This window comes from Lynx canadensis, chromosome X (assembly GCF_007474595.2).
Source record: "Lynx canadensis isolate LIC74 chromosome X, mLynCan4.pri.v2, whole genome shotgun sequence".
Lineage (NCBI taxonomy): Eukaryota > Metazoa > Chordata > Mammalia > Carnivora > Felidae > Lynx > Lynx canadensis.
This window is the reverse complement of record NC_044321.2, coordinates 96,848,162-96,867,048: the sequence shown is the minus strand read 5'-3', so window position 1 is coordinate 96,867,048 and position 18,887 is coordinate 96,848,162. Positions and strand designations below refer to the sequence as shown.

At 39.3% G+C, this 18,887-nt stretch overlaps 1 pseudogene; it reads left to right on the top strand.

Annotated features, from left to right (window-relative positions):
* The first annotated feature begins 17,594 nt into the window (after window positions 1–17,594).
* On the top strand, window positions 17,595–17,886 carry LOC115507804 (annotated as a pseudogene).
* The last annotated feature ends 1,001 nt before the right edge of the window (window positions 17,887–18,887 follow it).

Genomic DNA, 18,887 nt, shown 5'->3' with positions numbered 1-18,887 from the left:
CATTATTATATCTCAATTCTTCAGACACTGGCCATGGGGAAGTTCAAAACGAGGAAGAGAAATATAAAGGAAACATCCATGGGGGCGCCTGGGTGGCTCAGTCAGTTGAGCGTCTAACTTCAGCTCAGGTCATGATCTCATGGTCTGTGAGTTCGACCCCGCGTCGGGCTCTGTGCTGACATGCTCTGTCTCTCTTTCTGTCAAAAATAAATGAACATTAAGTTCGAGCCCCGCGTCAGGCTCTGGGCTGATGGCTCGGAGCCTGGAGCCTGCTTCGGACTCTGTGTCTCCCTCTCTCTCTGCCCCTCCCCCGTTCATGCTCTGTCTCTGTCCCAAAAATAAATAAAAACGTTGAAAAAAAAATTTAAAAAAAAAAATAAATGAACATTAAAAAAAATTTAAAGGAAACATCCCTGTACTGAGAAGAAACAGATATGTGGGTGTTAATCCACGGAACCTGTCAATACTACCCTTATATGGCAAAAGGGACACCGCAGATGTGATTAAGTTAAGGATCATAAAATGAGATTATCCCGAATAATCCAGTTGGGACTTAAATGCCATCACACGCATCCTTAGAAAAGGGACACAGAGGGAGATACTACCACAGAGAAGAGGAGAAAGCAATGTGACCACTGAAGCAGAAGTTAAAGTGATATGGCCACAAGCCAAGGAAGGTAGACAGCTACTGGAAACTGGAAGATGCATCCCTGGAGCTTCCATAAGGAAACAGCCCTGTTGACACTTTGATTTTAGCCCAATCTGACTCATTCCAGACATCTGGTTTCTAGAAATGTAAAATAATAAATTTGTGTTCTTTAAGCTACAAACATGATAACTTGTTACAACAGCAACAGAAAAGTAATACAGCACCTGTAATGTGCCAGATATTGCATTAGATACTTAACAAAGATGATTTCATTTCAAATTCACAACAGCCCTGTGAAATATTATCATACTCATTTCACAGATGAGGAAAGTGAGGCTCTTAAGAGATCACATAAGCAATTCCTGGAAAGCCTGAATTGAAACTCAGATATCTATAACTTCAGAATGTTTCCTCCCAGTATGACATGTAATAAAAATATTGAGAGCTTCTACTCATCTGAATTCCATGCTAAGAAATTCACAGGTATGATTTCTGATAATCTTCCCTGAGATTTAGACTAAAAATAAAAGAAAAAAAACATTTAGTAGCTGGATAACAATGGGAAAACTACATATTCTCTGTGACTCCATTTCATATTTGTAAAATGGAGCTGGAAATAGTATTACCTGCCTCATGAGGGTGTTCTAAAGATGAAATAATTTAGTATTGGTAAAAAAGTTTAGAACAGTGCTTAGAACATAGTAAGTGCCATGCTTTAAAAGTAACCACAATGATACATTCTCTCGGAATATAGTCCTGCTTCATCTGGTAATCAGGTAATCAGGTAACTTGAGCCAGTTCCTTGACTAGATTAGGAGGCCTTGAAACATTGAGATTTCACGATTCAATGCCTCTTTAGGCCTCAGTCTCCCCAAGTATGAAATGAGGGCTTTCGAAGATAAAGAGTTCTGTCATTACATGATCACATGGGAAGTCTGGTGGTGGCTAAGAGCATCAAAAGTTTTGTATCTACTCTGCTTCCCAAAACTAGAACTATTTACTGTGTTCACACTCAGGGAATTTGAGAGCTCAAGGCAACCAGATCACTGCATGTCACAAAGCAGTTTACTTGTAGATGACAGTTTATCCTTGCCAAGTCCTTTTAATTAGATGCTTTTGCTTCCTAAAATGAGGAAGATCATTAAACCAGCTTTTGAAAAATGTAACAGCTCTTATATTTCAAAGCACTGAGTGCTGTGACACCCAACATTATTTTTACCAATATGTGACCTTTTGTCATTTCTTTTCTGTCTCTCTCCTTAGAACTGTTGGGAGATGGGCCTAATGTTCATGGATGCCAGGTACCTCATTTAGCATGACAGCAAATCAGTAGGAAAAGAGTACAAGCTGCAGCTCAAATGACTCATCCGCACACCACAGACTGTCTGGCAACAAGAAAGAGGACAGTCTCCCATCTGATGGGGTGGCAGGCACTGCCGGGTGCCCTAGGTAAGAGGTATATGGGAAGGCAAGCAGAAACAGAAGACAAAGAGTGGTCTCCAAGGGGTGACACTGGAGGGGGAAACACACCACTTCCACTGCCACCAAGGCCAAGCCCAGTCCTGCTGAGATGGACCTTTTACATCATGAGAACTTCAGATTTCAACAGATAACTAACCAGGATTGATTGGCTTTCTTTTCAGGAGACTTGCTCAAACAATTTGTACACTGTCTTACCTCATAAGTATGTCTTGTGGACTGTTTGTGTCCATCACAAAACATGTACATTGAACTCCTAACTGACGATATGATGGTATTAGAAGATAGGTCTCTGTGGAACGAGATTAGTTCATGAGGTTAGAGTTCCCTCAACCCTCCCACTATGTGAGAACACTATAATAAGACAGCCAGCTGCAAGCCAGGAAGCTGGGCCTCAGCCAAGAACCTAACCATGTTGGCACCCTAATGTTTGACAGTGAGGAATAAATTTCTATTGTTTATAAGCCACCTAGCCTATGGTACGGTGTTATAGCAGCCTGATTGACTCAGACACAAAGTTAATAGTTTCTAGCTACTTCCGCAAAATATGAGAACCTCTCTTTACCATCCAACATTCTCTCAGACCTCCCTGTGACACCAGCTATACTTCACAAATGATGGTTGAGAAAACAGTGACAAATACTGAAGCCCAGGATATATACATTCAAGAAATGCCATATACATGTGCAAGTAATATATTTAATAAGTTTCCTGCAAGTATTTTGTGAAGTTCTTAAAATAATTTCATCCCTCCCTACTCTTCAGGCTTCTGTCAAGTGGGCATTTTGGCTCTTTTTTCCTCCTACTTCCTTGTCCTGATATGGCCACCAAGCCTCCTCCTCAAAAAGGGTTGCTATGGAACTCGAATGTAATGTTCTGACCAATCAGGCTTGCTATTACTTTCTCTGTGGTTTAGCCAGCTTCTCTCCAATGTAGTTGTACACACACATGCAAAACCTGGGGCAAAATCTCCCTACAAAACTCAAGAGTCTGCCTCCCAACTCCATCCAAGCTGTCCCCTGTCAATTCTCCTGACTTTTTCCCGCACCTCAGTTCTTATATCCCCATGTTCCTCATTCCATAGCCAACTTCTCTGTTGGGAATGAGAGGAGTGTACTGAGGTGACTTCAATGAGGAGATACCCTTTGAAATGGGCCTTGAAAGATGGGCAAGCAATTCACAGGTAAGAATAAGGCTAAAAGCATTCCAAGTGTTGAGCAGTGGTTATCAGAATAGAAGCATCTGTTAAATATGCAGAGGTCTGGACCCCACACCCAGAGAGTCTGACTCCTTAAGTTTGGAATAGGGCCCAGAAATTTTCATGTTCAACAAATGCCCTACACAGTTCTGCTAGTGGCCATTTAGAACACACGTTAAGAAACACTGACCTAGAAACAGCCTTAGCACGTCAAGTACAATTTGCTCACCCACAGAACTGTGCAGGAAAACCCCCACTGAGCGTCTAGAGTGAACTTGGGGCTCATCTGAACAAACCAGCCCATGTACACAATGAAATACAATCCTGATCCCTTGGTATTGCTGAGTTATGGCATGCTAAACAAATCCTGCCCAACAATGAGCTAGTACTTTCTTTTATCTGTCTTTCTAACTTCACAAAATCTCAATTTTTTATTTAATGTGCGTTGGGGTTTTTGTCCTGAAAATCACAAAACAAAATATACTCCTTTTGTATACCTAAACACCTTTATATCAAAAGGCTACAACACTTCACATTTTAAGATGGCACACTTCATGATTTTTGGCCTCAGAGCTCTTGGCACCTGCATAGAGGTAGTTTTTGCACGTGAACTAAAATGCCCTTATAAATTCAAGATGGAGGAGTGGAGTGAAAAGAATGTATTTGCACATATAAGGAAGCATGTAAACCTGATGGTAAAGTCAGTAAATTAAGGCATAAAGCTCATCATGCCAAGGTTAGGAGTGTAATCCACATGTGAACTAGATAGCTATTCTCCATCACTTATCAGAGCCTATCCTTTCCCAATCCCCAAAAAGGAAAATAAATGGTCTGGGCATAAGAGTATGGCTAGACCTATGCAAGACATACCAGCTATGTGTAAATCATGAAAAGATATAGAGCACATATTTTAAAAAGAATGGCTTAGGAGCACTACCTTGTCTATTATAAAGTAAAGTCATATATTTTACCTCAGTCAATTCAAATATAATGGTTTTATGTGCCACCTTTTTTTATAGCAAGTTTTTTATTTTTTTTTTAAGACAGAGAGAGAGGAGAGGGGGAATCTTAAGCAGGCTCCATGCTCATTTGTGCCTTTACGTAAGTATGTTAAAGAATCCTTCTGTGAGTCAAGCTGAGGGGGAGAAATGTGGCTAGTGATGGTTTGTAGATGGATGTCAACTGGAGGAGAGTACCCTACCAAGGTACTTTCAAAAGGCAATAGCTGGACATACAATTTTGTCAATCATAACTCAATAAAGAAGTTAAAACAGAATGTAACAGTATAAAGAGAAATGTAACTTTCACATGATTCATTGGGCTTCTGAATCCTTTTCTGACTTCCACTAAAGAGCTTACAAGAAATTTAACATTCCATCAAAAACAGTTTAAGGTGTTGTCTTACGCTTGAATGACCATTGTCATAACTCAAGGAGGCTTTGACCCAAGGCATGCTGGAACCTTGCCAAGAAGTCACCTTTGTTAATTGGAAAGATGTGGGACTAGTCTAGATAGAAACTGAGAAACTAATTCCACAGGCTAGATTAGAGAAGGTAGCTCAGTCTCCCAAAGGCTATGATATTTTCTGTTCAAAACCAGAAAACATTCTGTATCAGTTAGGAATCCGAGAAATAGCCAAACACATCAAAGACTGACAGTAAGTAGTCAGGTTGTAACCAATTCTTCCATATATAACAAGTCCCTAAACCAGCAGCTAACCAAAAGGGAACAGGATCTAACCCCCCAAAAAGGTACTGGCAAGAATTTTTAGGGCACTAGAGCCTAGTTAACTGAGTCAGTGCTCCTAATGGGAACCTAGCCTAGATATTCCTGGGTAATGTGGATGACAAGATGGGGATCTAGACAGGACCTCTGAAACTAATGTCTCCAGATGAGTTAATACAAAGAATGGACATAGTGTGGTGCTTGGCGAAGAATAACTCCTCAAGAAACGTTGTCATTATAAGAGTTGCTTAGAAAACCATAACACAACTGCTTGGTTACGTAACCTTGCCTTCTACTAGGCCAATTCTGAAGCCCATGACCACGATGACCATGCACGGGTTCAGAGTTCACAAGTACACTAGGTCTGGAGATAATGAATGGTCAGGCTGAGGCTGTAAATGCAGTACTGCAAGGCAGTTAAGACTGTGGGTTCTGAGATCAAACCATCTGGTTTAAAACTCTAGCTTGTCTATGCTGTGTAACCTTAGGTAAGTTGCTGAACTTCTCTGTGCCTCTGTTTGACCCTCCAGAAAACAAGCATGGCAAAAACATTTCATTGGATTATTATAAAAATTAAACTGACACAGTATATGTAAAGTACGTAACATGGTACTTAACACACAGTAAGCACTCATTAAATCTTCATAATTGTGATTATTATTTCTTTTCTCATTCAGGACTGGCTCAGGAAGAATGACGCAATCTGTAGTTCTGGAGATCTGTTGGCTCACCTGGGAAAAGCTGAGGAGGACAGACAACAAAGGAAACAGAGCAAGAGCCAATAAATTAAGAGGATAATGGCTACTAGTGACATGGGGTGGCCGCTATTGGAGGGTCTATTTAAACTTTAATAGAGGCCTTAGGTGTCTCAACCTGAAGCAATGACTTCAATGCAGGTTTCAAATCCTGTGGCATATCTAAGCGGGGAGATTGATGATTATCAAGGGCTGTTAACCGCCCCCCTCACTTCACAGCACATAAGCAGCTACCTACTCCACCTAGGGATGGGGCCCAGGAGTGCTTTGGTCCAATGGCCAGTGGAAAGTCAGGTTGCAGAGACTACCTAGGATCTCCTCGCTTTGTAAGAGTGTCCCAAGCTGGTTTGATTAGGGAAGATGTTTTTTTCATTTATGCTGGCAATTTTCTCATTGTAGAGTTTTATTCAACCCTAACCCCACATCAGCTAAAATGGCAGTTATTACATTTTGCTTAATGAAAAGGAAACTAATGAGTATAACTAAGGTGATTAACCAAAATGAATCACCAATTTAGGGAGGAGTGCTGGCTCAGCAGGGGCGCTGCTCACTTCCAGGTGTTGGTTCCAAATTGCAGCTTCCAGCAACCACTAGAAAGGAGTTTATGAGAGGAAATCACCACAGTAGACAAATATCCAGCACTTCTGTGATGCCTAAATAGCCACCCTTTCCTCTCTCCTTTGCCCTCTGAGGACCTGCCCTTTGCACTCTCAGGGCAACTTCCCCAAAAGAGTATAAGGATTGCATTAGGGAAGCCAGGAAAGCACAGAGGACACTGGGCTTTGAAGCCAGACCAACCTGGTACTGAATCCTAGAGCTTCTACTACTAACTGTGTAGGCTTGAGTAAGTTATTTCACCTTCATGAGCTTAAGTTCCCTTATCTCAAAATAGGAGTCAAATGGATGCCCCAGAAAGCTGCTATACCAATTTAATGATATCATTGTTTCATTCAACAAATGTTTATGGAATGTCTATTTTATGGCTCTCTGAGATTGTGCTAGGTGCTGCCCATACATCAGACAAAAAAGCTTTTTCTGCCTCCGTGGAACTTACAATCACAAGGGGGAGATGATAGTGTCCCCTCCGATCGATAAACTGACTTCATGCTTACAGAAGGGCAATAGCAATTGGTGGTTGAATGTTATTAAAAACTAGAAACTAGGCCTCTGGCCCACCTTTAACACAAAGAATACTACTGTATTTCTTCTTTCTTTTTTCAGTTCAATGTCCTGGCAGTTTATGGGAGGGAAAGATCACTTCCTGTGGATGGGCAGCAGGGCATACTTCACAGAGGAGGCAGGGTCGGAACAAAGTCTTTTTTTTTTCATTTTATTTTATTTCATTTTTAATTTAATTTTTTTAATTTACATCCAAATTAGTTAGCATATAGTCCAAAAATGACTTCAGGAGTAGATTCCTTAATGTCCCTTACCCATTTAGCCCATCTCCCCTGCCACAATCCCTCCAATAACTCTCTGTTCTCCATATTTAAGAGTCTCTTATGTTTTGTCCCCCTCCCTGTTTTTATATTATTTTTGCTTCCCTTATGTTCATGTTTTGTATCTTAAAGTCCTCATATGAGTGAAGTCATATGATATTTGTCTTTCTCGGACTAATTTCACTTAGCATAATACCCTCTAGTTCCATCCACATAGTTGCAAATGGCAAGATTTCATTCTTTTGGATTGCCAAGTAATACTCCATTGTGTATGTATACATATATATGTATATGTATATATATGTATGTACTCCATTGTGTATGTGTGTGTGTGTATATATATATACATGTACATACACACACACACACACACACATACATATATACCACATCTTCTTTATCCATTCATCCATTGATGGACATTTGGGCTCTTTCCATACTTTGGCTATTGTCGATAGTGCTGCTATAAACATGGGGGTGCATGTGCCCCTTCGAAACAGCACACCTGTATCCCATGGATAAGTGCCTAGTAGTGCAATTGCTGGCTCGTAGGGTAGTTCTATTTTTAATTTTTTGAGGACCCTCCATACTGTTTTCCAGAGTGGCTGCACCAGCTTGCATTCCCACCAACAATGCAAAAGAGATCTCTTTCTCCACATCCTCGCCAACATCTATTGTTGCCTGAGTTGTTAATGTTAGCCATTCTGACAGGTGTGAGGTGGTATCTCATTGTGGTTTTGATTTATATCTCCCTGATGATGAGTGATGTGGAGCATTTTTTCATGTGTCGGTTGGCCTTCTGGATGTCTTCTCTGGAGAAGTGTCTATTCATGTCTTTTGCCCATTTCTTCACTGGATCATTTGTTTTTGGATTTTGAGTTTGATAAGTTCTTTATAGATTTTGGATACTAACCCTTTATCTGATATGTCATTTGCAAATATCTTCTCCCATTCTGTTGGTTGCCTTTTAGTTGTGCTGATTGTTTCCTTCACTGTGCAGAAGCTTTTTATTTTGATGAGGTCCCAGTAGGTCATTTTTGTTTTTGTTTCCTTTGTCTCGGAAGACGTGTTGAATAAGAAGTTGCTGTGGCCAAGCTCAAAGAGGTTTTTGCCTGCTTTCTCCTCAAGGATTTTGATGGCTTTCTGTCTTACATTGAGGTCTTTCATCCATTTTGAGTTTATTTTTGTGTATGGTGTAAGAAAGTCCAGGTTCATTTTTCTGCATGTTGCTGTCCAGTTTTCCCAGCACCACTTGCTCAAGAGACTGTCTTTATTCCATCGGATATTCTTTCCTGCTTTGTCAAAGATTAGTTGGCCATATATTTGTGGGTCCATTTCTGGGTTCTCTATTCTGTTCCACTGATCTCAGTGTCTGGTTTTTTGGGGTTTTTTTAAACATTACTTGTTTTTTTCTGTCTTTTTAAAATTTTTTAAATGTTTATTTATTTTTGAGAGAGAGAGAGACAGAGTACGAGCAGGAGAGGGACAGAGAGACAGAGAGGGAGACACAGAATCCGAAGTGGGCTCCAGGTTCTGAGCTGCCAGCACAGAGCCTGACGTGGGGCTCGAACCCACAAACCATGAGATCGTGACCTGAGCCGAGGACAGATGCTTATTCAACTGAACCACCCAGGTGCCCCTGAGTATCTGTTTTTGTGCCAATATTACTGTCTTTCTGAAAAAGTATCCCTTCCCCAGGCTACCTTATTGTTGGGTGCTGCTTGTCTATTAAAATTTCTATTCACTCACTCAACATTGAATACAAGTGGAAATGGAAAAAAGGCAAGCATGGCTTGATCACAGTGAGGGGGGATGGAGTGGAGAAGGAAGAAAGTGCAAAGTCCAGGAGAAGCAATGTTGAGCTTTTGGGGACATATTGAAGATTTTATATTTTATATCAAGTACAATTGGAAGTCACCGAAGAGTTTTCAGTAATACAAGATCATTTTGTGTTTTTCCAAAGATCCCCTTTTTCCAGCATTTTAGAATAAGAATTTTCAAACATACAGAAGTTTTAAAGAATGTTACAGTGAACACCTGAATCCTACCACTAAGAGCCTCTGATTGGCATTAGCTCCATGATATATGTATCCGTTTAGGCTCCCTATGCACCCAGCCAATCTTCTTTTCATATGCATTTCAGAAGAAGTTGCAGTCATCAATATACTTCCCGCTAAATACTTTAACATGGCTATCATTAACTAGAGTTAAATATTTGTTTTATTTTTTCTTCCCCTCCAAATAATCACTTCTAAAAATACGACTGCTGAATAGAAGTTACCACTGAGAGGGCACTCAAAGAAGCCTTCAGGGGTGCTGGAAATAGTCCACATCTTGATTTGGGGGATAGTTACAGGAGTATCTATGTATGGAAAAGTTCATCTAGCACTTAATATTAGTGCACCTTGTACATAGCACTGTATGTACATCATACTTCAATGTAAAAAGTAGAAAGGAAATACCTGAGCAAGGTGAAGACACAGATTGGAGGGTGTCAAGTATGGAAGAGGTGACCCCAGTGAGGAAGCTATTATAATTCACACACACACAAAAATAATGATGGCTTCCACTATGGCAGTGTTATTGAAGAAGGAAAGAAATAGATTTAATATATGTTTCAGAAGAAGAACTATCAGAATTTGCCAAGGTTCTGAATGTGAAGTGCAAGGGAATCGTTAGGTGGGCAGGCACCATGCATGTTGACAGGATACGTAGAAGAAAACCAGAATGGGATTGATATGGGGAAAACCATAGAGACAGTCAGGTTTTGAAAACTGTTGGTTTCAGTTGCCTCTGGAATATCCAAATGCCAATGTCAAGTTTTTGTTACATAGATGGGTCTAGAGCTCAAAAGAAGTCTGGAATAATGATAGGAGTGCAGTAGTCATCAGGACATAGATTGTATCTGAAGCCAAGAGTATGGCTTATATCAGTCAGGGAGAGAATGTAGCAGGACAAGAAACACAACTAGGGATAATTTGTATGAAGAATTTAGCACATACACTGCAAATAGTTAGAAAATACACATGGTAGCTACTCTTCTTCTTCCTTCTGTTTATTCTTTCTTTCTTTCTTTCTTTCTTTCTTTCTTTCTTCTTCTTCATCATCATCATCACCATCATCATCATCATGACTAGGCCTAACATAACAAAAAGAGACAACGTGATAGAGAAAATACTGACCCTGGAGTTAACTTTAAGGGCTCAAAGATGCAGTTCTCGTTTTCTGCTCACTCTGTTTGTGAATAATGCAAAAGACAGATGCCTGACAAAGCAGAATATTTTTCTTCCAGACCATCTAGCAAACATGTAATGAGAGCTTAATCTGGGCCTAGGAACAAAGAATACTAAAAAGTGTAACAATAGCATTTCCATTTAGGAGCATCTACTGTATCTGGTTCCCTCTATGCACTATCTAATCCTCACAAAGACTCTGCAGTAGGTTGGTGTGATCATCCCCATTATACAACAGTAAAACCAGTACTCACACAGGTTAAGTAACGTCTACAAGATCAGAAAGCAGAGTTAGGACTCGAACTCAGGCATTCTGCATCCAGAATCCATACTTTTTTCCACTGTTACATTACCCCAAGTTCACTTAAGGAGATAAAATGCAGGCATAAAAACCCAAATAAAAAAAAATAAGTGCACGCTGTAAGCCACACTGCACATAATAAGAAAAATATCTAATAATTACTGAGCAGGAACTATTCTTGGTACCAAGCACCATTCAGTGTATTAAATATGTATACCTATTTAATCCTCACAACAGCCAACTTGATGAAGTAGACACAATTATCATTCTCACTGGACAGGGGAGGAAACTGAGGCACAGAGAGGTTAAGTAACGTGTCCAAAGTCACACTCCTTATAATGAAGAAGTTTGGATTCAAATCCAGTCAGTCAGGTCAAGAGATCAAAACAAGTAGACCACTTGTGGGAAATCACAGAAGGCTTCACAGAGATGGCAGGATTTGAGCTAAATCTTAAAAACAAAACAAAACAACAACAACAAAACAGTGGGGTTTAGAGAAGCTAGGAAGAAGGCACTCCATTTGCAACAACTTGGGCGAACAACGGCAGCAGGCTCTCCAGCGCAGAGCTCGAGAGGGTAAGGAAGGAGCGATGCATCTCCTCACCATCCCCCACACAAAGCTGTCCCTGCAACAAGTCCTTGGAGAGACACTGAAACAGGAGAGACCGAACACAAGATGGATAGAGCTGCAGATTAGGGATTGCGCACAGGTCCTGATGTGAGTCAGAAGAACGGTTACTTGTTTGGCTTCAATTCAGGTGTCCCTGGGGCTGGTGAGGAGAGCTTCACACACCAAACGCTACCTACTTCCTTTTGGTTTTGTTTCCCTACTTCCCACGGGATGGCTCAAAAACAACAAAGCGACTCAGAAAGCTATCCCATAACTGAAAGGGGCAAACAGGTGATGATACAAAAAGAGTACAAGAAAGGTAGAATTATAAGATGCCAAAACTATTAAAAATGGACAGAGATTAGGTAGCTACATCAAGCCAAGAGAGAACTTCACAGAATTATGTAGCCAGGACCACCCACCATTCTTGTGCTGGTAAAACACCCCAATTCCCACCTTCAGGTGAACCTCACCCTCTAGATATTTTCCTTCTCTAGCTCAAGGGACCCTACTGAATAAGACAGTATCCCAGGTAATGAACCACCTAAAGGAATTCAAGAGCATCCCACTCCCCCAAACCCACATGTGAAAAGATTTGCATCAAATTCTGGGCCATAATTCAAATGCTCTGAGGCCTCAGCCCAAAGGATGGTGTGGTTTGGAGACCCTGAGGCAAGGGTGGAAGATCATTTTCAGAGTCAGTTCACACCTGTGAGGTGGTAACTGGATGGTCGGAAGCCCCACTTAAAATGCCTTTCTTTACATTTCAAGTTTTAACGTATAAAACATTTAGGCTATTTCTAATATACTGTGTACATGTTGAAGAGTACTTGAAATGTGTGTGCACAAGTACATGCACACGTACACGCACAGAAAAAAAAGGCAGCGCATCCTCACTACCATACTACTCATTCTTTCACTCAAGAAATATTTACTGAGCACCTCCTAGAACTGGCAGAGCAGAATTCCTCACCCCTTACCCCCCCACCTTCATTCTTATTGTCATCTTTTGTTGTGATTGGCAATTTTAGAAAAATAACAAGCAAGCAATATTAACAAGAAAAATATCTGTCATAGAGATGCGGCACTCGGAAGTAAGTGAAAAGATTTAAGCCTGTTCCCAACTTTAAGTAATCAACTGTTCAGAGAAGCCATCTCCAGTCTTCCTTAGAAAAAAGTCCCAAATTAAAGTCCAAGGCATTGATTGCTAGAGAGAGAGAGAGAGAGAGAGAGAGAGAGAGAGAGCGCCAGAACTGTGGGGAAGAGAAAAAGCAATGGAAATGGAAGCTGGAGGGTCATTAGGGAAAGAATGGACTCTTGGAGCATTCATTTCACTTAGAACCGTTTGGTTGAACAACTGGAAAAAGTACAAAACTGTTTTTTGCACTATCCTAAGGATTCAATGCATGTTCATAACTGACAACTCACAGGATTGTCTTCTTTCTGGGGAGCTTCATCTTGAAGCCCTTTCAGACAATTTAAGACAGAAATGGCAGGATCATTAGAGGCCAGATGCAGGGGAAGCATCGCTGAACAAGAACAATAAACACAGTCCCTGACTTCCCAAAAGCGTAAAGTTTATCTTGCAGAGAAAACAAACAAGAATGTTCAAAACTGTATGTGAAGTGGTATAATTAGGAAAGCACTGAAGGCTATAAGAGCTGAATGGGAGGTTGGGGTTGTAAAGATCAGAGAAAGTTTCCTGGAAGAAATGATATCTAGATTAAAATTTTTTTAAAAATTGTTTTTAAAGTGTTTTATTTTATTTTTGAGAGAGACAGAGACAGCGTGCAAACTGGGGAGGGGCAGAGAGAGAGGGAGACACAGAATCGGAAGCAAGCTCCAGGCTCTGAACTGTCAGCACAGAGCCCGATGCGCGGCTCAAACCCACAAACTGTGAGATCATGACCTGAGCTGAAGTTGGCTGCTTAACCGACTGAGCCACCCAGGCACCCCTAGACTAAAATTTTAAAGATGAGTGGAGGTTAGGAAGAAATATTCCCTCAATAAGAAATTGATAAACCAAGTTATTTTAGAGAATGGTTTTAATATAGTAGCTAATATAGGTAACACTAAAACTGCTTATTTGGTAAACAAAAAAAAATTGAAGAAAAAAGTAAAACACTATTCTAAAGAACACAAGAATCAAAATCAGTAAGAAATCTATGGTATAAAGGATTTTGCAAAGGTATTTTTTAAATGGAAATGAACAAAGACTTTAACAGGATTCGAAATGACACAATGGGTATGAAAGATAAATAGACAAAGGAGATCCAATACAAAAATACAGAGACAAAGAATATACCAAAACATGAATTAGAAAATATTTAAGTCTTCCCAGAAATAAACCCAAAACTCCAATGTATACATTAAAAAAGAGCAAACATACGACAACCCTAGAAAAATTGATACAGAACAATTAACATTAAAACATAACTTCATCAAATGACTACATTTCAATAATAAAGAGTCCTTGGGCATCCAGAAAAAAAGATAAAGTCATCAATAAGGGAATTTATCAGGCTGGCCTCCAAGGTCTCCAGTGTAACCTTCAATACTAGAAAAAAGTGAAGCAATGTCTGTCCACAAAATCTTCAGAAAAAGAAACATGTAAGCCATATCCTCTACATAGTCTTTCATGAAGAAAAGCAACAAATGTTTTGGATCATATAAGAATTTGGGGATATCACTCCAATGAGCACATCCTGAAAAAACTGCTGGAGGACAAACGTCAGCCTACTTACTCAAAAGATGGATGGAGAATCCTGGCAAGAGGTTTAGCGCTAAGCACAGAAACCATCTAACTACAGACTAATAGTTAAAATAACCTTGGAAATTAAGGTTACAGAGTAGAATATAAATCTTATAAATAAAAATTCACAACAAAAAATTATTTAAGAGTATATACAAAACTATATAACTAAGAAAAAATAAAAATAGGCAGGGAGATAGAAGGTGGGTGTTAATACCAGTTTATGGATTTCTTCTTATTTTAAAGCTGGGCATCAAAGGACATCCTTTAGGGCAGATAAGTCAGACCGACAGGCATATTTAAAAGAATAAAGCTAAGCAAATAAACAAATAAACTAAGAAAATAATATAACCAACTAAATGGGGAGAGGGAGGAAATGGAAGGAGTAGTAAAATAAAGTAGATTTATTTTGCTTTCACTCATACAGAGTCAAAAGACATCATTTTTTTTTAACTGGAGGATTAAGAAGATTAACCATAGTTACAGAAGTAACCATTTCAAAAACTAGAAAGAGCATACAAACTGTACAAACTACTGGCAGGTATAATATTGCTCTCTTTCTCCCTCCCTCTACACACACGCGCGCACACACACACACACACACACACTATAAAGCCTATAAAACCTATATGAGGAGTTAATGTAGGAGGTCAATTTTATTCAGTTCTTCCTTATCTCTGTAACCATGGCAATAACACCCTGGACAAACTCTGAGAACTAAACTATACAAATATTCACATAGTTACTGATCAGGAATGTTATTACATAATCCCAAGGCAGTGGGTCATGACAAACTAGGCTTTCAACATGTTTAAAGGAAATGTACAGATACATAATATGCACCTGGTACCTGATTAGGGTTCCACACTATGTCTGGACAAGTGGCAATTATATCTCAACAACAACAAAAAAGACCAAAAGAGACCGAATCTTCACCCACATTTGATTACAACCAGAATAGAAATAGACCTCAAGCAAATAACTTACAAATTTTCCTATTAGCATCACTAGTATTACATTTGGCTCTACCAAAATATATACGGTATTCACCATCTTTTAAAAGAAGCACACTGGGGGTGCCTGGGTGGCTCAGTCGGTTGGGTGACCCACTTCAGCTCAGGTCATGATCTCATGGTCTGTTGGTTTCAAGCCCCGCATCGGGCTCTGTGCTGACAGCTCAGAGTCTGGAGCTTGCTTCAGATTCTGCGTTTCCCTCTCTCTCTTCTCCTCCCCCCCTTGTGTTCTTTCAAAAATAAATAAACATTAAAAAATTTTTTAAAGAAGCACACTTAACCACTGAGGCTTTTCAATAATTCTATTACAGTTAAATAATTTACATACAATGAAAAAGAAAAATAATCAGTTTTACTTTTTCTAATTTTATTGAGATATAATTGATCTATAACATTGTAGAAGTTTAAAGTGTGCAACATAATGATTTATTTGAATATATTGCAAAATAATTGCGGTAGTAAGTTAACACCCATCACATCACACAGTTAAAAATTTTTATTCTTATGGTGAGAATCTTTAAGATCTACTCTGTTAGCACAATATTGCTAACTATAGTCATCATGCTTGTCATTATATTCCCAGGACTTATTTATTTTATAACTGTAAGATTATACCTGTTGACCATCATGACCCAATTCCCTCACCCCTAACTCCTTGCCTCTGGCAACCACAAATTTGTTCTCTATTTCTAGGAGTTTGTTCTTTTTAGATTCTACTTGTAAGTGAGATCATACAATATTTGTCTTTGCTGGACATATTTCACTTAGCATAATGCCTTCAAGATCCATCCGTGTTGTCACAAATGGCAGAATTTCCTTCCTTTTATGGTTGAATAATATTCCATTGTGTATATACCACATTTTCATTACCCATTCATCCATTGATGGACATTTAGGTTGTTTCCACTTCTTGGCTATTGTAAATAACACTGGAATGAACATATCTCTTCACAGTAGTGATTTCATAAATAACCATGGAATGAACCTACCTCTTCATGATAGTGATTTTGTTTCCTTCAAATGAATAGCCAGAAGTGAAATTGCTGGATCATATGGTTTTTAATTTTTTGAGAAAACTCCATCATTCTGCTTTCCCTGTAATAATGAAAAATCCTAACTTTACCTAAATTAAATCTTTCCTTCTGGCTCAGGGTAGGCAGTTGTGAAGTAGAAGTCCCTTTTGCCAGTTAGTCTTTTCTCTCCCTGATCATCCTCTCCCCAGCTTCCTTATTTTGGAAGCTCCAAGGCAGGAGTGGGAGAATTAAGAGATAGGATCATTCTTACCTGACTCAATTAGTGCTTTTGGGGTCTAAGTCTTGGGACAGGCACTAGCTAAAGTAGACCATGTTTCCTAGGTTGTTTCAATGGGTCATCTCTTCTGTTGTTCCTTTTACCCAACAGTTGAAGCTCCAGTTGCCTCTAAAACCAGTTTAGATTGCTAATTGGGACTCTTTCTACAACCCATGGGAATCCTGCAGTGGATGTCCTGCATATTTCAGCTTAGGTTTCCATACCCCTCTATGCAGTCCCATTGTACAAGATCCAACTTTCCCTCTTGATGGCCCTCATCCATCTGCAGTGACTTCTCTGGCAATTTCTGGAAGTATAGACCAATATGGAAACCAAGAGACAGGAGAAGGAGAGAACTTATTTTGCACTGTACATACACGCTGCCTTTTGTCTTTAGTACTGAGTATAGGCAATATCTCTTCAAAAATAAACGAAAAGTCTATTTTAAAAAGCAAGCCATAGGCAAAAAATATTTGCAACTCATATACCAGCCAAATCAATTTTTCCAGACTATATTTAAAAATGCTTATAAGTCAATAGTACAATGAGAAACAGTCCAGGGGTGCCTGGGTGGCTCAGTCGATTGAGCGTCTGACTCTGGATTTCATATCAGGTCCTGATCTCATTTGTGAGATCAAGCTCCACATCAGGCTCTGCACTGACAGTGTAGAGCCTGCTTGGCAGTCTCTCTTTCCCTTTCTGCCTCTCCCCTGCTCACGCTTCCTCTCTCTCTCTCAAAATAAACAAAAATTTTAAAAATATCCAATAGAAAAATGGGCAAGATATTTGAAAAGCCACTCCATAAAGAAGATACGTAAATGCCCAATAAACACATGAACAAATGCTCCATGCCATTAGTCATTAGGAAGATGTAAATTAAAATCACAATGAGAACACTGAATGTCCACTGTAATGTCTAAAGATAAAAAGAACAGCAACATTAAAATTAAGAAGATGTGGAACAACTGAAACTTAAATACACTGCTAGTGGAAATATATATACTACAAATGCTTTGGAACATAGTTTAGAAGTTTCACAAAATATTAAATGTCTACCATATGACCCATCTACTCCACTCCCGGGTATTTACCCAAGAAGAGTGAAAACTTATATCCAAAGACTTGTGCATGAATGATCCTAACACCCTTATCCAGAATACCTCAAAACTACAAACATCCCTACCTGAAGGGGACCAGGAAGGAAGGGTCTGGCCTTAGCAATTGTGGTGCGATGAGGTTCGAGATTCTGCCCGGGATCAGCATCATGGCCACGTGCTTGATCATCCCCAGTAACGCCACTGCACACATCCATAGGTTCACTAATGGGGGCAAAGAAAAGAGGGTTGTCCATTATTCATATCACTGGAGTTTGATGGAAAGAGGTGTGTGTCTCTGGACTTAATTGTTACTACGGGTCAAAGTGTTTGGAGAATATCGATTAAGGAAGTATTTTCCTGGCTAATGAAAAATAACTCAGTAATGCTCATCTACCCCTTCTAGAAGGTTATGCAGTGTATTGATGTAGTGCATAATAAAAACGAAAAAAAAAGTAAAAAAAAAAAAGCTAGAAACATCCCAAAGGTGTATCAACAGGTGAATGGATAAACAAAATGTTTCACAGCCATATAATGAAAGAATACTCAGTAATACAAAGAAATAAGTACTCATACACACAACATGAACAAATCTCAAGATTATGTGGAGTAAAAGGAGCTTGACAAAATTGAGAATATACCAGATTACATTTATTTAAAACTCAAAAAAAAGCAAACTAACCTACAATGATAAAAAGTAATCCGATGGTTACCACAAGGCAGAGGTAAAGGAAGAGATGAACTGCAAAGAGGCACAAGGAAATTCTGTGGGTTTATGGAAGCATTCAGTATCCAGATTTCATAGGTAAATGAGCAGGTCCAAATGCATCACACTGCAAAAGTTAAATATGTGTACTTCACTGTATGTATATTCTAGCTCAATAAATACTTTGTTGAGAAAGAGGCACATTATATTTGGGGGGAATATCTACTGGATAACTTACTGTAAGAGAAATTTACTATTTACCAAATATATTTTTTAACATATGTTCACAAACTCCACCTCACAAAGCCGAAAAAGTGAATTGAGTAGGTTCTGCCCCACTTTTTTTAATATGAAAAAATTAATGCTTGGGGAACGAAGGTATCTTCCCACTATATATATAAACCAAGCGGCTGAGATGTGGTTTGAATTCGGTTCTTTCCACTTCACAATGCTCCCAAATGAAGTACGTCTTATTGGACGTCTTATTGGAAGTATGGATGAAAAGAGTCTCCTTTCCATCATGATCCTAATTACTAGCTATACAAATTCAACCCACATCACAAACTGGGAAAATCCTTATTAAGAATGCTGAGTACCCAGGACTGTCCACTTGGTTGAAACATGATCTTCTTCTTCTTTTTTT